Here is a 26230-nt window from a genome sequence, read left to right as displayed (position 1 = left end):
CTTGGTGGGAGAGTGAGGTTGGTCCCCTAAATGGATGGGAATTATGGAAGTGATTGAGCAGCCTCTACAGCCTGATACACAGTCTCTCCCTCTGTCATCAGAGAGGGGTGAATGGATGGTCCCTTATGCTCTGCCTCAGGTTCCCCTCCTCTACTACCCTAAACCTGAAGAGTCCCAAGTCCTGGGAGTGCTGGCCTGTCCCCTGGTGCATCCTCCCAGGAGTGCACATGAGAAAGGATGAGGGGAGCTGGTAATGGTGTGAAGAACCTCTTCTGATGGAGCTGGGATGTCTGTCTTCCAGGAGAGAATGATCTATTATGAAAAAAGGAGGAAGGTGAGTAGCTGTGTGTATCACTGCAAGGGTAGGGTGTGGTTTATGGGTGAAGTCAGAGACCCACCTGGTCAGGACATTCCATTGCCCCATCAGCCTTCCACTTATTAAAGGGGAGCATTTATTCAAGGAGATGAGGTAGACCTGCCTCACTAGGGTGGGGCAGGAGGAGGTATCTGGGACCTTTTCCTGGAGAAGGAGCTGTGTGACTCCTGATCTGAGAACAGGTAGGTCTTGGAGGAGAGTGCAGATGGAAGAGGGAGCCCATGTGAGCAAAGTCCCTGTCACTGGAGGAGCCGCTGTCCTGCCAAGCAGAACCACCATGGCCTCTTCTCCACTTGCTCTTTCCCTCTCATTCCAGGAATACCAGCTCCTTTCACAGATCCAGGTCCTGCAGTCAAGCTGCACCTATGACCACCTGGTGCCTGGCGAGCAGTTATTTTCCTGGTTTGGGACATTGGAGCACCTCAGAGAGACTGAGAGGTAAGGGCAGGCCCCAAAGGGCAACAGGAGGGCACACACACCCTTTCACCCAGTTCCAGAGAATCTGATAGTTTTCAGGAAACTATCATTTCTCCTGACCAAGCAGAACTTTCCCATGGGGACAAACACCAATAACGGGGCTCAACCATTCTTCAAAGGAATAAGAAGGGACTCAAGTTCCTAAAGAGAAAGTACTAACAGGCCTGCCAACATCAGGGTCAACCTTGGTCGACCTGGTCAGGAAGGTTAGCGATCCCAAAACTGAATATGCCAAGCTAGGCTAGCCCTGGTTTGTGGGAAGGTATATTTGAGGGGATGAAAGGATTCTCGAAATTTTTTGTATATAAAACCAAAAAAATACTTGTTTTATGGGTATAATATTTATTTTTTGTAAATAGCGAATTCTACATTTGAATACTACTGCAGCCAGGGGTTGAGTTTTGTATTTTTCTTGTACTGTGGTGGTTTGAATGAGCTACCTGCTCTCACGTGGTCCTTTAAGTAAGAAATCCCACAAGGTGGCAGTGCCTTGTACACAGGAGAAGCGAGCAGGGCCAGGGAACCTTTCCTGTTTTACTGAAGCAAACACACAAGTCACCTTTCCCAGAGTGATTTAGTCAGCGTTCTCTAAAGAAAGAGAACTGACAGGAGACATGTATACATTTTATGAAATTTTATAAGATTATCTTACATACCTATGGGGTTGCACAAGTCTAAATTCCATAGGGCAGGCTGCAAAACAGGAACTCCAATGAATGCCGAGATGAATTCCCCTGTGGGAATTGGTTGGTTGAACTAGTGATTATAATTCCCTTTTTTGACTGCGGAAATCATCATTTCTCTGAGTAATGCCATCATCTGATTGGATGAGACATCTCTCATTGCTCAAGAAAATCTTGTTTGACTGTAAATGCAAACAGCCATAAATGCAATCAACTTATTAATGATTTAAGTGCACAAAATGTCCTCAGTAACAATCCAGTGTTTGTGCAAACAAAACTAACAAGCAGCATTCCCAGGCCCATTTGACACTTGAGTGTGAGCATTACACAGAGCAAATATGCATTTCATTAGCAGCAGCATGGCCAGGAGCTGAGGTTGATCATCTGACCTCCCTGACATTAGAAGCCACAGGACCTTCCTCAAGGCACAGTAGCCATCTCAGGAGCTTGGGTTTCATTCCAAATTACATTTGAAAGGGCTGTTTCCAGACCCAGTACAATGGTTGCCTATATACAGAAGTATATACAAAAGTAATGCTGTTTTCAAACAACAATCTGGTTTTGGGGAAGTGTCTGAAAATGGTTCTGAAGTATTGGGTATTGTAAGGAAGCAGGTGGGAGATTCTAGGCAGCAGAAAACATAAGTGTGCCTAAGTGTGAGCGTCCAGGTGGAAGTGAGTATAGACCCCACGGGAAAGAATGGAGCTTGCAGGTTGGGGCAGGAGCTGCCAGAGGGATGGTGGTGGATGAGAAGTAGGGTCCAGGAGAATGGCAGCCTGCAGGATTCATACCAGGTCCTGTGGCACTGGAGGCCTTTCAGAAGGAGGAAGATTTAAGGAAGAGTTTGTACCACACTTTTGGAATATTCTTGCAAGGTAATAGTTAAGTGGGAAGAAGACATAGATGAAAAGACAAGGCTTAATTTAAGGAGACATGAATTCCTTTCTCATATGGTAATTCTATACTTAACTCTTATGAGGAACTATCAAACTGTCTTCCACAGCGACTGTACCATTTCATAATCCCCCCAGCAATGAATGAGTGTTCCTATTTCTCTGCATCCTCTCAAACCCATATAATTTTCTGTGTTTTAAAAAAAATAGTAGCTATTCTCATGGTGTGAGATGTATCTCATTGCAATTTTGATTTGCATTTCCCTAAATATAATGATGTTGAGCATTCTTTTTGATTTATTTTATTTATTTCTCTCCCCTTCCCCCACCCACCCCAGTTGTCTGTTCTCTGTGTCCATTTGCTGGTGTTCTTTTTGTCTGCTTCTGCTGTTGTCAGTGGCACAGGAATCTGTGTCTCTTTTTATTGCGTCATCTTGCTGCATCAGTTCTCTGTGTTTGCCCTGCCATTCCTGGGCAGGCTGCACTTTCCTTCGCCCTCGGCGGCTGTCCTTACGGGATGCACTCCTTGGGCATGGGGCTCCCCTACACAAGGGACACCCCTGCGTGGCATTGCATTCCTTGCCCGGATCAGCATTGCACGTGGGCCAGCTCCACACGGGTCAAGGAGGCCCAGGGTTTGAACCATGGACCTCCCATATGGTAGACGGACACCCTATCCACTGGGCCAAGTCCGCTTCCCTTGAGCATCTTTTCATGTGCATTATGCCATTTATATATCTTCTTCGGAAATGTGTCAATTCAAGACATTTTCCCATTTTATAATTTTGTTGGTGTCTTTTGTTATTAAATTGAAGGATTTGTTTATAGATTCTACATTATTAAAACTTTATTGAATATGTCATTTCCAAATATTTTTCCCCATTGTATAAATTGTTGTTCTTTCACTTTCAAGATAAATTCCTTTGATGACTAAAAAGTTAAATTTTTATGAGGTCCCATTTATTTTTTCTTTTGTTGCTTGTGCTTTACATATAAAGTCTAAGAAACCATTGCCTAACACAAGGTCTTGAAGATGCTTCTCTATATTTCCTTTTAGGAATTTGATAGATCTGTGTCTTATATTTAGGTCTTTCATTTATTTTGAAATGAAATAAAAATTCATATACCACAGTGAGAAATAAGGGAATTTAAAAAGCAGTTTATTTAACAACAGCATCAAAAAGATTTTTGTATGAGGTGTGAGGTAGCAGTAATTCTTTTTATTTGCAAATGGAGATCCAATTTTTCCAGCACCATTTGTTGAAGAAATTATTTCTTCCTAATTGAGTGAAATTGCCCCCTTGTTAAATAAGTTTGGCCATAAATATGAGGGTTTCCTTCTGACATCTCAACTCAATTCTTCTGATCTATATGTCTGTCCTTGTGGGAATACCATGCTGTTGTTTTTTTTTTAACAAATCAATTTTATTGATACATACTAATAAAGCATATAATTCATACAAAGTGTATAATCAATGGTATTTGGTATAATCACATAGTTGTTCATTCATTACCTCAATCATCATTAGAACATTTTCATTATTTCATTAAACAAGAAAATTCTTCAACTCTCAATATCTCTATGCTACCTCTGCTGTACATAGCTGCTATTTCTGGTTATTCTTGCATGATTATTTATTAATTAAGCAGTTTTACTGAGATATATTCATATATCATATAATCTATCCAAAGTGTATAATCATTGACTTTTAGTATAATCAAAATGTTGTGTATTCATCACGACAAAAATTTAGAGAACAGTTTCTTTATTCCAGAAAGAAAATCTTCCACTTTTAAAAGAAGGTTGTTGGTGTTGCTTGGGATTGTGTTGATTCTATAAATTGCTCTGGGTATGACTGACATCTTAACAATATTTGTCATCTAATGCGTGAACACAATGTCTATCAATTTATTTAGTTCTTCTTTGATTTGTTTTTATCAATGTTTTCTTTTTTTCTGAGTACATGTCCTTTATTCCTTGGTTAGATTTATTCCTAGATATTTCCATATTGCATGAAAAGCTTTCTCTTTGTGTCTCTCCTGAGGAGGGGGCTTTGCCATGTATTCTTTGAGAAGATTGTTCTTAGACAGGGAGCACAAAACATTTCACTTTCTGCACTGTTCCCATGAGATTTATTCTTAATTTTTTCATGGAATGCTTAAGCAAGACTTAAGCAACTTTCTAATCAAGGCATGCTGTAGTTCAGGATTGTTTCCATGTAAAATTCTGATAGGTTAAGAGAGAGTGGGAAAGCATATACAATTGTGACATGAATATACAGAAGGTTTACAGAAGGTTGGGATTTTCCAGTTGGGTAAGTTGGGGACAGGCTGGTGCCAGATTAGTCATATTGAAGCCGAGGGAGAATGGGACCATGGGTGGCCCTGTTTACATGTTTTCATCAATTATTAATGTGTAATAATTCTTCAAACTTTAAAGTAGTGAAAAGTATTTAAAATTGAGAAGTATGTGGAATTTAAAATTAAACAATATTTTAAGTGTTGAATTTTATATGTAACAAATCCAGGATTTATTTTAATATTTCTTGAATTTAGGAAAATGAACATTTCAAAAATATTTTCTGATATTACTATAATATGTTGTTCATATCACTTTCAGTTGGCATAATTGCAGTGTTTAACAATTTCTCATGAATCAGTAATGGTGTTAAATAAGTTTTTTTCTTTTTAATTCTAACATATATTTATGAATTAATAAGTTTTCATTTGTGTTACCTTCCTAAAATATCTTCCCAAGTTTCCCTTCTTTAATATGCTTCAGCAATGGTTTGCAGTTTTCAAGTTACAAATCTTCCACCTCCTTGGTTGAATTTCTTCATGATTATTTTGTTCTTTTTGATGCTGTTGTTAAATAAACTGCTTTTTAAATTTCCTTACGTGTCACTGTGGTATAGGAATATAAGAAACTTTTATGTAACTTTACTGATAATATTTATTAGCTCTAACAGTATTTTTGTGAATTCTAGAGGATTTTTTTATATGTTTAAACCATGTCATCTGCAAGTAGTGGCAGTTTTACTTCTTCTTTTCCCATTTGGATGCCTATTCTATTTTTCTTGGCTAATTATTGTGGTTGCTATATACCGGATGATTATCAACAACAGTGATGAAAGATGTCATCTTTTGTTTGTTTCTGATCCAACTGAAACCTTTCAGTCTTTCCCAACTTAGTATGGATACTATATATATGTATTCCTAATTTTGTTTGCTTATTTTTTCTTGTATGAATGGTTATTGGATTTTGTCAAATAGTTTTTCTGTGGCAATACATATGATCAATTTTTTTTGTTTTCTTTATTGAATTAATGGTGTATGTTACTTTGTATTTTTAATAGATTTTAATTATTTTATGAGAGGTTTTTACAGATAAATCATGCATAAAGTGCAGAATTCCCATATACCTTTCAGACACACAGATTTCCCTATTCTTAACATCTTACATTAATGTGATAATTTTATTAAGATAAATGAAATGCTGTTATGAGATTTATACATTTTTCTATAGTTCATAGTCTATGTTAGGATTCACTCTTTTGTACAATTTTATGATTTTTAATCCTTTTATTCTGGTAGCATATATACAACATAAAATGTTCCATATTAATCACTTTCCAATATACAATTCAATGCTGTTATTTATATTCACAATAATGTCACTATATCTGCCACCCAAATTTTCCTAATTTGTTTTGATCACTGGAAAATACTCCTTTCAATGGATGTATTGTGTATTGTTTATCCATGTACCTGAAGGGTATATTCATTACCTACCATTTTTGGCAATTATGGATACACTGCTATAAACAAATTGTGCAGGTTTTTGTGTGGAGGTAAATTTTCAAGTAACTTGTATAAATATTTAGACATATTGGTGTTGGGTTATGTGGCAAGCCTATGTTTAGGTTTTTAAAAAAACTAGGTTTTAAAAAAAATGACTGTACTATTTTGCTTTCTCACAAGCAATAAATGAGAGTTACTGTTGCACCACGTCCTCACCAGCATTTGCAATTGTCAGCTTTTGGGTTTCTAACCATTCAAATAGTTGTATAGTGGTATCTAACTTTTAAAATTGTGTATTTCCCTAAATACCCATATTCTAATAATGATGTAATTCCTTTCGTATATGTCTATGTGATCTGTATATCTTTTACTTTGTTGTTTTTTTTTATGGTATATTTATTTTTTTATTTTTCCTTTGGTCTTTATTTTTTTAATGTTACATTAAAAAAAATATGAGATCCCCATATACCCCCCACCCCACTCACCCCACTCCTCCCCCTATAACAACAACCTCCTCCATCATCATGAGATATTCATTGCACTTGGTGAATACATCTCTGAACACCGCTGCAACTCATGGTCAATGGTCCACACCATAGCCCACACTCTCCTACATCCCATTCAGTGCGCCATGGTAGGACATACAATTTCTGGGAACTGTCCCTGCAGCACCACCTAGGAAAACTCCAAGTCCTGAAAATGCCCCCACATCACATCTCTTCCTCCCATTCCCTACCCCCAGCAGCCATCATGGCCATTTTCTCCACACCAATGCCACATTTTCTTAGATTACTAATCACAATAATTCATGAATAGAATATCAGTAAGTCCACTCTAATCCAAAGTCTATTTCTCCATCCTGTGGACCTTAGAATGGTTGTGTCCACTCCACATCTATATCAAGAGGGGGTTTAGATTCCACATGGATGCTGGATGCAATTCTCCTGCTTTCAGTTGTAGGCACTCTTAGCTCCCAGGAGTGGCAGCTGACCTTCTTTAACTCCTTGTTAGCTGAGTAGGGTAAGTCCAATAAACCAGAGTGTAGGAGTTGCAAGTCTGCTGAGGCTCAGGGCTTGGCTATCACATGGTCTGTCCAGAGATTCAGGTCCCCTGGGTATAACCCCAGCACCAACTACAGATCCAATAAAAGTAACAGGAGAGGCTTGTGGACAAAGATCACATCTGAGTCCAGCTCCAACACAAAGAAACACAAACTCCAAAGTAGGGTCAACTACATGGCACTGAACTCCATCTGCCATGACCATAGAACCTGTGGGTCTTTTTCTGTAACCCTCAGAAGAACCAATACCTGGAGTTGTATCTACTTTGTCTGTCTCTGGGACTCTGCTGAGGTGTGCATAAGGGTGACCACTCTGATAACCTCCTGGCTCTTTTTGGAGACTCATAGCCATATAAACTCATTTGTCCTTTCCATTTCCCCCTTTTCTTCAGGTCAAAAAAGCACTTTTTTTTTTAATTGACTTTGTAATAATATTACATTAAAAATATATATGTGAGGTCCCATTCAACCCCACCCTCCCACCCCCCCTCTCCCCCCCCAACAACACTCGTTCCCATCATCATGACACATCCATTGGATTTGGTAAGTACATCTTTGGGCACCTCTGCACCTCATAGACAATAGTCCACATCATGGCCCATACTCTCCTCCATTCCATCCAGTGGGCCCTGTGAGGATCCACGATGTCTGGTGATCACCCCTGAGGTGCCATCCAGGGCAGCTCCACGTCCCAAATACGCCCCCACCTCTCATCTCTTCCTGCCCTTCCCCATACCCATCGTCCACCATGTCCACTTTTCCCAATCCAATGCCACCTCTTCTATGTGGACATTGGATTGGTTGTGTCCATTGCACCTCTATGTCAAGAGGAGGCTCAGATTCCACATGGATGCTGGCTGCCATCCTCCCATTTTCAGTTGTAATCACTCTAGGCTCCATGGTGTGGTGATTGTCCTTCTTCAACTCCATCTTAGCTGAGTGTGGTAAGTCCAATAAATCAGATTGTAGGTGCTGGAGTCTGTTGAGGCTCAGGACCTGGCTATCACATTATCAGTCCAGAGATTCAAATCCCCTAACTATATCTTAAACCCCAACGTTAACTGCACCTCCAGCAGATTAGTATGAAAGTCTTATGAAGGGAGATCCCATCTGAGTCCAGATTCATCACACATAAACACCATTTTCAGAGAGGGGCCATCTGCCCTGGTAGTAAACCCCATCGGCCATGACCATAACTCTCATGGGTCTCTTTAGCCTTCATAGGAACCAATATCTGGGGGTTGTATCTGCTTTATCTGTCTCTCTGACTCTGCTCAGTTGTGCATGAGGGCAATCCTTCTGCCAGCCTCCAGACTCTTTTTTAGAAACTCGTAGCCATATAAACTCATTTCTCCTTTCCATTTCCCCCTTACTTTAGGTCAAACAGCATTTTAAAGTCATGTTATTTTATGTAGACATGGATATTCTGCTGATCCGCATTGAACCTTCCATATAAGGTCCTTTTCCAGTTGCATCATCAGTTGGTATTTGATAGTGGTCCCTCGTTGCCAGGGAGGCTCATCCCTGGGTGTCATGTCCCACGCTGGAGGGAAGGCATTGCATTTACATGCTGAGTTTGGCTTCGAGACTGGCCACATTTGAGTAACATGAAGGCTGACAGGAGGAAATTCCCAGGCACAATGTTGCTCTAGGCCTTGTTCTTATTTTAGGTTTATCAGCTCACAAGCATAGTCATTAGCATCAGGGGCTCACTGTTGAACCCTCACTCCCTCCCGGTCCCCGCCGCTGTACCTGGGAGACTATTGCTGCTCCCCTAGGGACCACGACAGAGCACCACTGGCCAGGAACCCAGTACCCCCCCTGCTGGGTTTTTAATTGTTGCCACTATGAGTATATCCAATCATTACCATGCACCCTGGACATATGTTCTGTACAGCTCCCTGTCAGCCATATATCACCTGTCATTGGTATCCCATACCAGTATCCCTCCATTGCCATTGTTGAAACACTCTGTGATCCAGAACTCCCCGAAATTTGAAGCCCAATATAATGTCATGGTCCCTTACTAGGGAATGGCATATAGCGATGGGTTTAAAGGATAGATAAAGAACTTGGATAAAGTTAGATAAAGAACTTAGATAAAGAATGTTGACTTGAAAAAATTCCACATCCTATCCTTTCCCCCCCCCCCCCCAATTATTCAGCATTTCTTCGTAGGAGTCCTAGACCACAGCAATGCATATATATAATATACAGCACTCCCATACATCCACCACAACACCTTTTTCCTTCCACAGCGATACTTTTACACCCTATTCACATCATATTTACTTAAGGTGATGTACAGAGTCTGAGATATTAGCTTTCTAACATGGTAATATCTGTGCTTACATTATGGTGCATACTTTAGGATACACAGTTCTTTATATTTTTAGTTCTCCTATGTTTTACATTATGGTTTACATTATCAGTCTGTCGTCTCCTATATGTTATGGTGTAATATTACATGTTTTATATCCATCCTTATGTACTCTCAAGAAACTCCTCCCTTGCCCCCCATTTACTTTGGTTCCACACATTTAACGTCCATTTTCCCTTCCACCTTGGTGCCCACAGTGACAGCCAACCTCCGTTTCCTGGGGGGCCACTTCCAGAGATAGATGGAATAGTGTTTAGGGCCTAACTTGCTCATCTGCCCCAATGCCCTGGGAGTCACCCTTTCTCTTGAGGGATAGAGTTCCCTCTATTTGGTGGCATTAGTTCTCCCCAGGATGTGGGTCCACCCCCACTCTCACTACTTGGGATTCTACCCCATGGTGTCACCCACTCTGGCAGAATGAGCATTTAGACATTCCCCAGGAGCCCGTCCTGCATCAGACCCTCCCCTCCGAGCATTCTAAACAGGTAACCCTCTTTATTATATTTTGATATTATTTTCTTGGCATTTTACTCTCCAACACCTCCTAACCCTCTCCTGTGTTCGTATGCTACCCCTCCCTCCCCCCGTTTTTGGGCAACATTACCCAACCGTCCCTCCCCAGCCACCCTCAAACCCGTAAAGCCCCAACCAAAGGCAACCCCTTGCCCCCATTTTATCTCTTCTTTGTGTTCATACTTACCACCATCTTGTCTTAAGTTCCACCCCTGCAGACATCGGCTCATATCCTTCCTCCACCCTCTGATTTCCTGTAAGCCTATCGTTCAGTCTCTTGCTATCTAGGGCAGCTTGTTTATTTCATATCATTGAGGTCATGTAGTATTTGTCCTTCAATGTCTGGGTTGCTTCACTCAATATAAGGTTCTCAAGATTCATCCATGTTATCACATGTGTTTGTAGTGTGTTTGTTCTTACAGCTGAGTAGTATTCCATTGTGTGTATATACCACATTTTACAAAAAAGCACTTTTAACTCATGGTATTATATGTAGACTGAGATATTCTGCTGGTCCAAGTTGACCCTTTTATTCAAGGTCATTTTCTAGTTACATCATCAGCTGCTACTTGGTAGTAATCCCTTGGCACCAGGGAGGCTCATTCCGTGGAGTCATGTTCCATGCTTGGGGGAAGGCAACACATTTACATGCTGAGTTTGGCTTTGAGACTAGCCATAATTGAGCAACACAGAGTCTCTCAGGAGGTAACTCTTAGGCATCCTGCAGCTTTAGGCCTCGTTCTTATTTCAGGTGCACAGATTAGAAGAATAGTCTTTAGTATTAGGGGCTCATTGTTGGATCTTCCTTCTTTTTTGGTCTTTGCCATTGCTGTTCCTTTAGGGACTGTGATAGAGTTCCCCTGGCTAGGAACTCAGCACTCCCTCAGTTGTTGTTTTTAATTGTAACCACTATGAAAATATCCAAATATTTTTATGTACCCTGGATATATGCCCTGGAGAACTCCCTGCCAACCATGTGTCCCCTGTCAATAACATCCCACACCAGTATTCCTCCCCTGCCATTGTTGAACTGCTCTGTGATCCAAAACTTCCTGAAAAATGAAGCCCAATGTATTGCCAGGTTCCATTAATAGTAAAATGGAATATAGTGATGAGTTTAAAGGTTAAATATAGAATACATATTAATTTAGAAAAATTAAGGTAAAAATAAATTGTTGTATCAAAAAATTTAAAAATGCAAAAGCTTTGTTTTTGATGTTTTCCCTTCCATCACTGCAATAAGTGTTGCCCTGTATGCAAATTAGCAAGGCAACTTCTTCCGTCTTTTCCTTAGTGTCTACGTCCTTTTTCTTTTTCTTTTTTTCCTAATTATTAAGCTTATCTTCACAAACGTTTTAGATCACAGTAATTCATATATACAATATACAGTCCTCCCACATATCCAACATTCTATTGCTCACACAGTTACATTGATTCCATCTATTTAATACCTCTTTCCCCCTCCCTTTAGGGCCCACGGTGACAGTCAATCTTCATTGCTTAAAGGGCCATGTTCAGAGATACTTGCAACAATGTTGAGGGCTTGACATGTTCAACTGCCCTAATGCATTGGGAGCCATCATTACTCTCGAGAGATACAATTCCCTCTGTTTGAGGGCATCAGGCTTCTCCAGGATGTGGGTATACCTTCACTCTCATTATATGGGTCTCTATCCAATGATACAACCCACTCTGTCAAAATGAGCACTCATACACTCCCTAGGAGCCTGTCCTGCATCACATTATCCCCTTTAAGCATCTTAAACAGGTAACCTTCCTTATTATATTTTTGAAAAAGTTTTCTCAGCATTATACTGTCAACCAAATACCTGATGATCTCCTATGTTCGTATGTTTCCCCACCCTCCCCCCAATTACTTGGGCAATATTTCCCATCCTCCCATCCCTAGCCCCCCTCAAGCCTGCAAAGGCCCACTCAAAGGTAACCTTATGTCCCCATTTTATCCCTTCCTTGTACAAATACTTACCTCCAGCTTATCATAGATTTTACCCATGTAGGTATCAGCTTGCATTCTTCCTCTACCCCCCAATTTCCTTTAAGCCTGTCATCCAGTCTCTAGCTCTCTGAGGCAACTTGGTTTACTTATTTCATATCATTGAGGTCATGTAGTATTTGTCCTTCAATGCCTAGATTGCTTCACTCAACATAAGGTTCTCAAGATTCATCCATGTTATCACATGTGTTTGTAATGTATTCATTCTTAAAGCTGAGTAGTATTGCATTGTATGTATATACCACATTTCATTTATCCATTCATCTGTTGATGGGCATTTGGGTTGATTCCAACTTTTGGCAATAGTGAACAGTGCTGCTATGAACATTGGTGTGCATATATCAGTTTGTGTCCTTGTTTTCAGTTCTACTGGGTATATACCCAGTAGAGGAATTGCTGGGTCATATGGCAAATCTATAACTAGTTTTTTGAGGAACCGCCAAACCTTCCTCCAGAATGGCTGGATTCTTCTGCATTCCCATGAGCAGTGGATGAGTGTTCCCATTCCTCACATCCTCCCCAGCATTTGTACTCTTCTATTTTTTTCATGTCAATCATATGGGAGTAGATGGTATCTCATTGTAGTTTTGCATTCCCCTAAGAGCTAGAGATTTGGAGCAGTTTTTTATGTGCTTTTTAGCCATTGGTATTTCTTCTTTGGAGAAGTGTCTGTTTAAATCTTTTTCCCATTTTTTAAATGGCTTGTTTGTCTTTTTATTTTCGAGATATAGGCGTTCTTTATATATGCAAGTTATAAGTCTCCTAATAGATATATGGTTACCAAATATTTTCTCCCATTGTGTAGGCTCTTTTTTCACTTTCTTGACAAACTCCTTTGAGGTGCAGAAGGCTTTAATTTTGAGGAAGTCCCATTTATCTATTTGTTCTTTTGCTGCTCGTGCTTTTGGTGTGAAGTTCATGAAGCCACTTCCTATTACTAGGTCCTTTAGATGCTTCCCTACACTGCTTTCCAAAGTCCTTATGGTCTTGGCTCTTGTATTTAGGTCTTTCATCCATCTTGAGTTGATTTTTGTATAAGGTGTGAGTTGGTAATCCTCTTTTATTCTTTTACATATGGATATGCAGTTCTCCAGGCACCATTTGTTGAATAGGCCATTCTCTCCCAATTGAGAGGGTTTGGTGGCTTTATCGAATATTATATGACTATATATATGAGGATCTATATCAGAACTCTCAGTTCAGTTCCATTGGTCTGTGTGTCTCTCCTTGTGCCAATACCATGCTCTTTTCACTATTGTCACTTTGTAGTATGTTTTGAAGTCAGGTAGTGTGATTCCTCCAATCTCATTTTCTTTTTCAGTATGTCTTTGGCTATTCAAGGCCTCTTTCCTTTCCAAATAACTTTCATAGCTAGTTTTTCTAGTTCATTAGAGAATGCTGTGTTGACTTTCATTGGGATTGCATTGAATGTGTAGATCAGTTTTTTTTAGGGTAAACATCTTAATAGTATTTAGTCTTCCTATCCATTAACAGGGATTATTTTTCCATTTATTTAGGTCTTCCTGGATTTCCTTGAACGGTGTTGTGTAGTTCTCTGTGTATAAGTATTTTACATCTTTAGTTAAATTTATTCCTAGGTACTTGATTTTTAAATTGACTATTGTAAATGTTATTTGTTTCTTGCTTTCCTCCTGAGCTTGCTCACTATTTGTATACAGAAATGCTCCTGAATTTTGTGCATTGATCTTATAACCTGCGACTTTACTAAACTTATTTAAGAATTCTAGAAGCTTTCTTGTAAACATCTCAGAGTTTTCTATGTATAGGATCATGTCATCTGTAAATAAATGAAATTTTGACTTCTTCCTTTCCAATTTGAATGCCTTTTTTATCTGGTTCTTACCTCAGTGCTCGGGCAAGTACTTATAAGCAATGTTAAATAGAAGAGGTGGTAGTGGGCATCCTTGTTTTGTTCCTGATTTTAGAGGGAATGATTTTAGGATTTCACCATTGTAAACAATGTTGGCTGTGGGTTTTTCATATATACTCTTTATCACGTTCAGAAAATCTCCTTGTATTTAATCTTTTGCAGTGCTTTTATCAAGAAAGGGTGCTGTATTTGTCAAATGCTTTCTCTGCATCTATAGACATAATTATGTGATTTTTTCCCTTCAATCTCTTTATATGGTGTATTACATTGATTGATTTTCTTATGTTGACCCATCCTTGCATGCCCGGAATGAATCCCACTTGGTCACGGTGTTTAATTTGTTTAATGTGTTGTTGAATACGATTAGCAAGTATTTTGTTGAGGATTTTTGCGTCTAAGTTCATTAGAGAAATTTGTCTGTAATTTTCCTTTCTTGTGGTGTCTTTGTTTGGCTTTGGTACTAGGGTAATGTTGGCATCATAGAATGAATTAGGCAATGTTCCTTCTGTTTCAATTTTTTGGAAGAGTTTCAGCAAGATTGGCATTAGTTCTTTCTGGAATGTTTTGTAGAATTCACCTGTGAAGCTGTCTGGCCCAGGGCTCTTTTTAGTTGGGAGGTTTTTAATGACTGATTCTATTTCTTTACTTGTGATTGGTTTGTTGAGATCATCAATTTCTTCTTTCATCAATAGAGGCTGCTGATGTGATTGTAGGAATTTGTCCATTTCCTCTGAATTGTCATTTTTGTTGGAATATAGTTTTTCAAAATATCCTCTTATGACAGTCTTTATTTCTGTGGGGTCAGTGGTGATATCTCCTTTCTCATTTCTCATTTTGTGTATTTGCATCTTCTCTCATTTTTTCTTTGGTAGTCTAGCTAAGGGTTTGTCAATTTTATTGCTCTTCTCAAAGAACCAGCTCTTGGTCTTGTTTATCTTTTCAAGTGCTTTCTTATTTTCTATTTCATTTACTTCTGCTTTTATCTTTATTCTTTCTTTCTTTCTTCTTTCTGTGGGGTTACTTTGTTGTTTTTTTAGTAATTACTCCAAATGTGCAGTTTTTCAATTTTTGCTCTTTCTTCTTTTTTTTTTTTTTAAAAGATTTATTTATTTATTTAATTTCCCCCCCTCCCCTGGTTGTCTGTTCTTGGTGTCTATTTGCTGCGTCTTGTTTCTTTGTCCGCTTCTGTTGTCGTCAGCGGCACGGGAATTGTGGGCGGCGCCATTCCTGGGCAGGCTGCTCTTTCTTTTCACATTGGGCGGCTCTCCTTACAGGCACACTCCTTGCGCGTGAGGCTCCCCCACGCGGGGGACACCCTTGCGTGGCACGGCACTCCTTGCGCGCATCAGCGCTGCGCATGGCCAGCTCCACATGGGTCAAGGAGGCCCGGGGTTTGAACCGCGGACCTCCCATATGGTAGACGGACGCCCTAACCACTGGGCCAAAGTCCGTTTCCCTCTTCTTTCTTCATGTATGATTTATGGCTATAAATTTCCCTCTAAGTACTGCTTTTGCTGCATTGCATAAGTTTTGGTATGTTGTGTTATCATTTTCATTAGTTTTAAGGTAGTTATTAATTTCTTTTGAGATCCCCTCTTTGACCCAGTGTTTTTCTAAGGCTGTGCTGTTTAATTTCCATATCTTGGTGTGAAATCTGGGCCTCTGTCCCTTGCAGATTTCCAGCTTCACTCCACTGTGGTCAGAGAAATTCTTTTGTATGATTTCGATCTTTCTGAGTCCATTTATCCTTTCTTTGTGGCCTAGCATATGGTCTATCTTGGAGAATGATCCATGTGCACTTGAGAACAATGTATATCCCGCTGCATTTGGGTGTTATGATCTGTATATGTCTGTTAGATCCTACTCCTCTAATATACTTTTCAAAGTTTTTTTCTTTGTTGATTCTCTTTTGAGATGTTCTGTCCAAAGTTGATAGTGGTGTATTAAAGTCTCCCACTATAATTGTAGAGGCATCTATTCTTTCACTTAGTTTTTCCAGTGTTTGCCTCATGTATTTGGAGGTGCCCTTGTTAGGAACATAAATATTTATGATTGTTTGTACTTCTTGAAAGATCATCCCTTTCACTAATATGTAGTATGCATCTTTGTCTCTAAAATTGTTTTGCATTTATTTATTTTTTATTGATTTTGTAAAAATATTACATTAAAAAAATGAGGTCCCATTCAACCCCACCACCCCCACCCCACCACTCCCCCCCAGCAACATTCACTCCTATCATCATGACACATTCATTGCATTTGGTAAGTACATCTCTGGGCATCTCTGCACCTCATGGTCAATGGTCCACATCATGGCCCATACTCTCCCCCATTCCATCCCGTGGGCCCTGGGAGGATTTACAATGTCTGGTGATTGCCCCTGAAGCACGATCTAGGGCAACTACAAGTCCCGAAGGTGCCTCCACATCTCATCTCTTCCTGCCATTCCCCATACCCATCAGCCACCATGTCCACTTTTCCCACTCCAATGCCACCTTTTCTCTGTGGACCTTGGATTGGTTGTGTCCGTTGCACCTCTATGTCAAGAGGAGGCTCAGATTCCACATGGATACTGGATGCAATCCTCCTGCTTTCAGTTGTAGGCACTCTAGGCTCCATGGTGTGGTGGTTGTCCTTCTTCAACTCCATCTTAGCTGGGTGAGGTGAGTCCAATAAATCAGATTGTAGGAGATGGAGTCTGTTGAGGCTCAGGGCCTGGCTATCATATTGTCATGGCTCATATTAATATAGCTACTCCTGCCTTATTTTGGTTATTGTTTGCTTGTAAGATTGTTTTCCAGCCATTCACTTTCCTGGGTCTAAGACGTGTTGAATTCCTGGGTCTAAGATGTGTTTCTTGTAGACAGCATATAGATGGGTCATATAGCCTTATTCAATCTTCCAGTCTGAATCTTTTGACAGGTGAATTTAATCTATTGACATTCAGTGTTATCACTTTCAAGGAATTATGTTAGCCATACTTTCGTTGGACTTGTGTTTGTCATATTTTCTTTTTTTTCCCTTCTCTTTTTGTTTTTTGTTTTTGTTGTTGCTCTTACACTCTCCTCCAACTCTGCCTCTCTTGTTTTTTTCTTTCTTCCTGCAGAACTCCCTTTAGTATTTCTTGAAGGGCAGGGTTCTTGTTGGCATACTCTTTTAATTTCTGTTTATCTGTGAATATTCTGAACTCTACATCATTTTTGCATGCTAGCTTAGCTAGGTAGAGTATTCTTGATTGGAAATGTTTTTCTTTTAGTACCTTGACTATATCATACCACTGCCTTCTTGCCTCCATGGTTTCAGATGAGAAATCAGCACTTTATCTTATGGAGCCTCCTTTGTATGTGATAGTTCTCTTTTCTCTTGCTGCTTTTAGAATTTTCTCTTTGTCTTGAGCATTGGATAATTTTACAAATATATGTCTTGTGGTTGGCCTGTTGGAATTTATGGTGTTTGGGGTGTGTTGTGCTTCCTGGACATGTACATCCATCTCCCTCAGTAGATTTGGAAGTTTTCAGCCATTATTTCCCCTTTCCCTTCTCTTCTCCTTCTGGGATGCCTATAATATGTATGTTTGTGCGTTTTGCATTGTCATTCAGGTCTGCAAGTCCCAGCTGGAGTTTGTCTATTTTTTTATCAATCAGTTCTACTATCTGTTTGAATTCAGATGTACTGTCTTTCACGTTGCTAATTCTCTCCTCCGCCTCTTCTAATCTGCTACTATTTTCTGATAGTGTATTTTTTGATTTCTTGAACTGTGGTGTTCATCACCATCATATCCACATATCCGTATTTTTGTGTATGTCTGCAATTTCTTCTGTATTCTCTCCAAGTGTTTTCTTCATATTGTTAATCTCTTCCTTTACTTCATTAAGTTGTTCTTTAATATATGTTTTGAGATCTTTAATTACTTGTCTGATGTCCTATTCCTCTTCCTGGTTTTTAGTTTGTTCATTGGATTTGGCCATGTTTTCCTGATTATTGGTTTGTTTCATAGTTTTTTGTTGCTGTCTGGTCATCATTTTATCTTGATGGGTTTAATCAGTTCCTTAGCTTCTTTGTCTCATCTTGGGGATTAGTTTTTGTTCACATGTAAGTGTTATGTCTTCTCTTCGTCACTTTGTTGCTCTTACTCTATTTTCTTGTTGCTGGGTAAATTCACTTTGACAGAAAATATAGGGTCAGGGAAAGCAAAATGAGTAAGAAAAGAAAATGCATAAAATAGTATTGGTAATAAGTGAGATCTAGGAGAGTGGATATTAGAATCATGTAAGTTGTGTAGTTATAGCAGGAAGTAGAGTACCTATAATGAGACAGTCAACTGAATATGGGGAGGATTATAGTATGAATTTAAAGGCCTGTGTTTTCATGGGTGGGAAAGAGAAAAGAATGACAATAATATCAAGAGTGGATAAGAGACAGAAAACAGGTATTAGAAATAAAAAGTCAGACAATTTGGGGTCCAAAGAAAGTGAGGTGGAATGTAAGAGAAACAGTAGATGATGGAGGATAGAAAGATGTAGGGGATTGGGGATACTGTAGGCGGCCAAAATCAATACACACAGAAAAGAGGAAATGGAGGATGAGGAAACACAGCAAATGTGAAGTGCTCCCTGCAGCACCAATTAGATAAAGAAAATAAAATAAAAAAGAAGAAAAAGAGAGAAAAGAAAAAAAGAGAAGAGGAAAATGGGGCAAAGAAACAAAAATGGAGGGAAACAAGCAAGAAAGAGAAAAAAACTAAATAGATGAAAAAGGACCTTGGGGCATAAAACAGGAGAAAAGACCAGGAGACAATGCAATATTAGCAACCACGACCAAAAAAATAAATAAAATAAAATAAAAACAAAAACAACCAACGTTTCTAGCTAGGAATCCTCTTTGCAGTTAAATAAAATGCTTAGGGATCTGACCTTCCCCCTTTCTGCCTTCCTCACTTCTCTCTCTCCCAGGGCAGCAGGAAAGCTGCCTGAGAGTCCCAGTAGGAGATACAAGTGGGTCCTTGTTGAACCAACTCAACACAGAAGACTATGACACTTTATTTCCAGCATGAGAGCACCTACACCTCAACAGAAACCCCAAATATGTTATTGGAAGCTTGGATAGCACCTCCTACAGTCCCTCCCCCTTAGGTGTGCTAGGGGAGGTCTAATTGATTTTCTGACTCCACCTTCTCCCAGACCAAGTTTCCTTTCCCAGAATGTTTAAGTAAATTGGGCTTTCTCAGCAGATTCACCTCTATTTTCTTCCCAGACTCTCTTCAGGTTATGTGGCACACCCCTCCAAATTCAAGGAGAAATAAAAACAACAACAAAAAAACACAGAGGGCTGGGGTAATCAAGAACCTCAAACAGACTTCAGGGCGCAGTGGTTTCAGGAATGGGAAGTCTGTGATATTGCAGACTCAAGGTGTGTGAGTCTCTGGAGCATGGGCTACCAGGGTTTAGGGGATACAGACCTGGGAACCATGCATCCAGTTAACACGGGGTTTGTGAACACCAAAGCACAACAAAGTTTTCAGGGATCACCATGGCCAGGCTACCAGCCCTAGGGGGAAGGATCTCACCCACAACTCCTGACTTCATGTCAGAAACCCAAAATTCCACCTTTCACAAGAATCTCTTCTGTCATGGTCTCACCAAATAGACATCCAGACACCTCTGCCCTGCAAGTCCCCGGAACAGCCTGCTCAGGATTTGGGAACACTGCAGTACAACAAAAATTTCAGGGATCACTGTGGCTGGGCCCCACCTAGGGGTTGGGGTTCTGCCTACTACTTGTGACCTCCATGTCAGAAACCCAAAATTACACCTCTCACAAGAATCTCTTCTGTCACTGTCTCATCAAATTGACATCCAGACACCTCCTGCCCTGGAAACCCCCTAAATAGCCTGCTCAGGGTTTGGGAACACCACAGCACAACAAAGATTTCAGGAATCACTGCAGCCAGGCCACCAGTCCTAGGGGGAAGGGTCCCGGCGACAACTTCTGACCTCTGTGTCAGAGACCCAAAATTCTACATCTTGCAAGAATCTCTTCGGTCACTGTCTCACCAAATTGACGTCCAGACACCTCCTGCCCTGCAAGCACCTGAAACAGCCCAGTCCAGCAGGACTCCCACCCTATTCAGCTGCTTCCTTGTAGGCAAGATTATGAGGTGCACTCACTCAGATGCCATCTTGCCTCGCCTCTTCTCAATGGGTTTTAACACATGCATAATATAATGTGTCCTCAATGACAGTATTACAAAGAATAGATTCATCTCTTTAAAAATTTCCCTGTGCTTCACCTATTCAGCCCTCCATCCCTCTCCCCAGTTCTCTGGTGAATAGTGAACATCCTGTTGTCTAATTGTTTTACTTTATCCAGAAGGTCAAAAAATTGATATCATACATATGGAGAATTTTAAAACTGGTTTCTTTTCATTAGAAATAATAATTTAAGATTCATTCTTATCTTTTTTGACTGGATGGAATCTTTATTTTTATCTCAGTAATATTCCATTTTATAGATATTTCATAGTGAGTTTACCTATTCAACACTGTAATAATGGTTGATTCAAATTTTGGAAATTACAAATGCAAATATTCACATGTGGATTTCTTTAATTTTTTCTTTAATTAATTTTTATTTTTAAAAAAGTTTTAGACTGTCTTAATGTTACATTAAAACACAAGGGACTCCCACATGTGCAACTCCCTTCTCCTCCCATACTACTCCAATTAACAACATTCTTCATTAGTGTGGTATAATTGTTTCAATTGATGAACACATATTGAAGCAATGCTACTAACCATGGACTATATTTTACATTGTAGTTTACACCCTGTCTAACACAATTTTGTAGGCTTAACAAAATATATAATAGCTGTATACATCATTCCAATGTCATGTGGGAAAAAATAGAATGTTCCCCAAATGCACCCATATTACACCTATTCTCTCTCCCTTCCATCAGAAACTCTGGGGACCCCTGCCTTTATATCAATGATAAAAATTCTTCCATTTCTAGAATAGTAGTAAGTCTAGGGTACAGTAATAATAAATCGACATTGTTCATTCCCCACTTTGAGAATTTGGGATGTGGTAATGCTTACTCTGCTTCTAATTGAGAGGGACTTAGATCCCATGGGGTAGTAGATGGAAATATCTTGCTTGCAGTTGCAGACACTCTCTGTCCCTTGGGATGGGTGTTGTCCCTCATCACCTTTTTAGTTATCTTGGGTTAGTCCAATGAACTGGAGAGTAGGTGATGCAACTCTCCTGAAATTCTTGGCTCAACTGGCATATTGAAGGACCAAAGATTTAAATATCTGGAATATGTATTTTTGAAGTATACCGCTAAATCCCACAGCTAAAATCCACTTGAGGAAAGACTGAAATATTTCACTCTGAAATCAAGAATGAGAGAGGGATTCCCATTATCACCACTGTTATTGAACTGGAAGTTCTTTCCAAAGCAATTAGTCAAGAAAAAAATAAAGGCATGTAAATGTGAAAAAAAATAATGAAAACTTTCCCTTTTTGGAAATGATATAATCTGTTATACAGAAAAGCCTGAAAAATCCACAAGAAAAATACTTGCTCTAATAAATGAATTCAGCAAAATGTGAGGATAAAAACTCACACAAAAATCAGTACTGTTTTTCTATATACCAATGAAAAACCTAATGAAGAATTCAAGAAAAGAACACTATTCACAGTAGAAACTAAAATTATCAAATATCTAGGAATAAATCTAACCAAGGGTATAAAGGACTTATACACAGAAAAATATAAAACATTGTTAAAAAAAAAAAGAAGACCTAAATAAGTGGAAGGATATTCCATGTTCATGGATTGAAAGTCTACATATTGCTAAGATATGAATCCTAACAAAAGCAAATTATAGACTTAATACATTCCCAGTCCCAACAACCTTCTTTTCAGAAATGGAAAATCAATCATCAAATTTATATAGAAATGTAAGTGCCTCCAAACATTTAAAGCCACCTTGATAAATGTGGCAGTTTGAGATGATTTTAAGTATCTCCTAAAGAGAAGGATCATTTTTGTAAACTAATGTATTCTTCAGGGTTGGAAACCGTTGCATTAAATTCAGATGATGCTTTGATTAGATTACTTGATAAAATCGCTTTAAACCATTGGATTATACTACATGAAGCTTGACTCAGATTGAGTCCCCACTCTCTTGTTGTGCCTGATATTATTGGATTCACAGGGATAGATACAAGTGAAAAGGGAGCTGACATATTTTATTCTGCTATGTGAGAGAAAAGATTGCTTAATATGAAGCCTCTAGGAGGCTGGGCACATGGAGCAGCTCAAGAGAACAGCCCTGCTATGTGCATGACAGCTTACAGCTGAACTTGAGAAGAGTGGGACAGCCAAGACTGATATAGGAAGCCCAGAACTAGATAAGCTCTATGTCTTATTGCTCAAAGCTGAGCTCCAAGAGTTGGTAGATTCTAGAGGGGAAGGCAGGAACTTCCACGGAGATTTGTGGCCATCTTGTTTCACAATGTGACAACACTAGGGTAAACAGTAGCTGACTTTTGTGAGAACGTATCTCTGCTGATGCCTCAATTTGGACATTTCATGGCCTTGGGAATATAAGCTTTTACAAAAAATAATTACCCTTTATTAAAGCCAACGGATTTCTGGGACTTTGGATCCACATCCCGTTGGCAAAGTAAATCAATAAGAAAGTATGAGGTGGGAGTACTCACACTTCCAAAATTTAAAACTTATTACATAGCCACAGTACTGAAAACAGCATGGTATTGTCAAAAGGACAGATATATAGAGAAAGAAAATCCAATTGATAGCTTAGGATCAACCTTCAAAGGTTGGGTAAATGATATTCGACAAGGAGACAAAGACCACACAGTTGGAAAGAATAGTCTTTTTATCAAATGGTGCCGCAAAAACTGGATCTTCATTTGCAAAAAAGAAAAAAAAAAAAAAAAGGAGGACCCCTACATCACACCATATACAAAAACACTAAAAATGGACGAAAGACCTTAATATAAGACATACAAACGTCAGACTTCAAGAAGAAAGAGAAAGAGAGCATCTCTAGGACCTTATGCTATGCAATGGATTCTTAGACTTTACACCCAAAGCACAAGCAACAGAAGAAACAATAGATAAAGGGGAACTCATCAAAGTTAAATCTTCTGTGCATCAAACTACTTTATCATGAAACAAAATCACAACCTACACAATGAGAGAAAATATTTGGAAGCCATATATGCAATGCATTTTATATCCAGAATACATAAAGAAATCATTTAAATTAACAACAAAAAACCAAACAACCCACTTAAAAATTGTCAAAATAATGTAAAAGACATCTTTCCCAAGAAGGGATACTAATAGACAGAAAGTGCATGAATAAATGCTTAGCATCATTAACCATCAGGGAAATGAAAATCAAAATCACAGTGAGACAATTTCACACCCATTAGGATGGCTACTATTAAAAACATAAAGTAACAGGTGTTGGAGAAGATGTGGAGACATAGGAACATTCACTTATTGCTGGTGGCTATGTAAAATGGTGCAGCCGCTGTGGAAGACAGTTGAGCAGTTCCTCAGAAAGCTGTTTAAATTGCCTAAGTTTTGGCAATTCTACTACTATATAGTGTGGTATATAACCCACAGAATTGAAATCAAGGACTCAAACGTGTATCTGCCCATCAATTATCCTAGTGGCATTATTCACAATTGGCAATAGATTGAAAAAAAAAAATTCCATCAGCCAAAGAACAGATAGATAAAAGGTGGTATATATACAAAATGGAGTATTATTGAGTCTTAAAAAGAAATTAAGTCCTGACAAATGAAACAGCATAGATAAACCTTGAAGACAAAATATTGAGTGTATTATGTCAGTCACTAAAGGGCAAATATTGTATGACCTCAACATAAAGAATAAGTGAAATCAGAAAATCAGGAGCAAGAATATTATTTACCAGGGAAAGTATGAGGATAGTGAATGGGAAATTAAGGCTTAGAATCTACAGAGTTCCTATTTGGAAAGATGGGAATGATTTGGTAATGGATTGTGATTCACAATGTTGTGAATGCAATTAATAGCATTGAAATATATATCTTAATATGTCAAAATGGGTAGTGTTGGGAAGCAGCGGTGGCTCAATCAATTGGGCTCCCTTCTACCATATGGGAGGCCCTCCTTGTGAAGGCAAGCTAGCCCATGCGCTGTGGAGAGCTGACGCAGCAAGATGACGCAACAAAGGGAGACAAGCAGATACAGAAAAAAACTCAGTGAATGGACACAGAGAAGAGACAGCAAAGGCTGGAACAAGCCACAAAGGGGGAAATAAATAAATAAATAAACAAACAAACAAACAAACAAATAAATAAATAAAATCTTTTTGAAAATGGGTAGTGTTAGATGTATGTATGGTAACAGAATATAATTTTTAAAACTCATGGAAAAATGCTGCTCAAATAGTGAACTTTTAGATAAACCTATGACTATTAGTGCAATTATAAGAATCTGCTATCATCAATTCTAACAAATGTTCCACACGATTGTAACGGGTTGATGGTAGAGTAGTATATTGGAATCTTGCATTTAATGAATGATTGTTCTGTAAACACCCAACTTCTTTAATAAAAGGAAATATTTAAAAAGTGAAGTAATATAAATATCCTTAGGAAGACAAGACATTGACAATACTAGACAAGTGTTTAAATAATATATTTTAATAAACTCTAAGACTTAAGGGAAAAGAAGTGCAAAATTTAAAAAAGAACAATGTATGAAAATAGATGTTATCAATAAATAAATGGAATGTATAAAATGCAACCAATGGAAATTCAGGGGCTGAAAAGTGCAAAAAAGGTAATGAAAAAAGAGCACTACAGGAATTCATCAGCTTAAACTAAAGTTAGTATAGGGAGTAAATAATGAAAATTAGTGTGGAAAGAAATGAAAAAGAGAATTAAAAAACAATTGAGAGAACCAATGAAACTAAAGTTGCATTCTTGGAAGAGATCAATGAAATTTCAAGTGCTTAGTTGAAATTTTAAAAAGCGAGAATGAAAATTACTAAATCTAAAATGTAATTGGGATATTACTAGATATTGCAGATATTAAAATGGTTATAAGGGAATACTCTGAGCTATCATATGAAACTATCTAAATAAACTAGAAGAAGTAGAGAAATACCTAGAAACATAGAACGTAGGTAAAGTTGACTCAAGAAAGTAGAGAAAATCTCAACAAATCTATAAAAAAGTAAGAGATTCAATTAATCATCAAAAAACTTCCCCAAAAAAGAGAATTTCCAGACAAGAGAGCCTCAAAAGTGAATTGTACCAAACATTTATATAAGAATTAATCCCAATTCACAAACTCTTCCAAATTTGAGAAGGAACACTTCCTAACTCCTTCTATGAGGCTAACATTATTGTGATACCAAAGATACATAAATATCAAGGAAAGAAAATCTATGACCCCTTTCCCTTAAAAAATATTGATGAAAATTCTTGAACAAAATACTAGAAAATCAAATAAGATAGAATATTAAAAGAATTATCCACCATGACCAAGTGGGATTTATCTTGCAAATGCAAGGATGTTCAACATAAGAAAATCAATGAATATAATATGCCACATTAACAGAATGAAGGGAACAATCACATGATAATCTTTAATGATGCAGAAAATTCAACTGACAGATTTCAATGCTCTACCACTAAAAAACGCTCAGAAAAATAAGACTACAGGTAAATTCCTCATTATGATAAAGATAATAGATATAAAAAAGGTAATCATGCATTCAATGCTGAAAGAGTGAAAACATTCCCTTTGTGTTCTGGAAGAAGACAAGAATGCCTACTTTCTTTTTTTTTTTTTTTTTTTTAATTTTTTTATTTTTTATTGACTTTGTAATAATATTACATTAAAAATATATATGTGAGGTCCCATTCAACCCCACCCCCCCACCCCCCTCTCCCCCCCCCCCAACAACACTCGTTCCCATCATCATGACACATCCATTGGATTTGGTAAGTACATCTTTGGGCACCTCTGCACCTCATATACATTGGTTCACATCATGGCCCATACTCTCCTCTATTCCATCATGTAGGCCCTGTGAGGATTTAC

General features: G+C 38.6%; 1 protein-coding gene across 1 annotated transcript in view; it reads left to right on the top strand.

Moving 5' to 3' along the window:
- Positions 1 to 699: 699 nt before the first annotated feature.
- Positions 700 to 26230, top strand: part of LOC101443496 (olfactory receptor 7A17-like) — a 38801-nt gene continuing 13270 nt past the window's right edge. Inside the window, exon 1 of the mRNA XM_058307653.2 lies at positions 700 to 814. The gene's annotated coding sequence lies outside the window, so the exon portion shown is untranslated. The remainder of the gene's footprint in view (positions 815 to 26230) is intronic.

The sequence above is a fragment of the Dasypus novemcinctus genome, chromosome 11, assembly GCF_030445035.2.
Source record: "Dasypus novemcinctus isolate mDasNov1 chromosome 11, mDasNov1.1.hap2, whole genome shotgun sequence".
Taxonomy (NCBI): Eukaryota; Metazoa; Chordata; class Mammalia; order Cingulata; family Dasypodidae; genus Dasypus; species Dasypus novemcinctus.
Note: the sequence above shows the minus strand (reverse complement) of the source record. Positions and strands in the feature narration are given on the sequence as shown.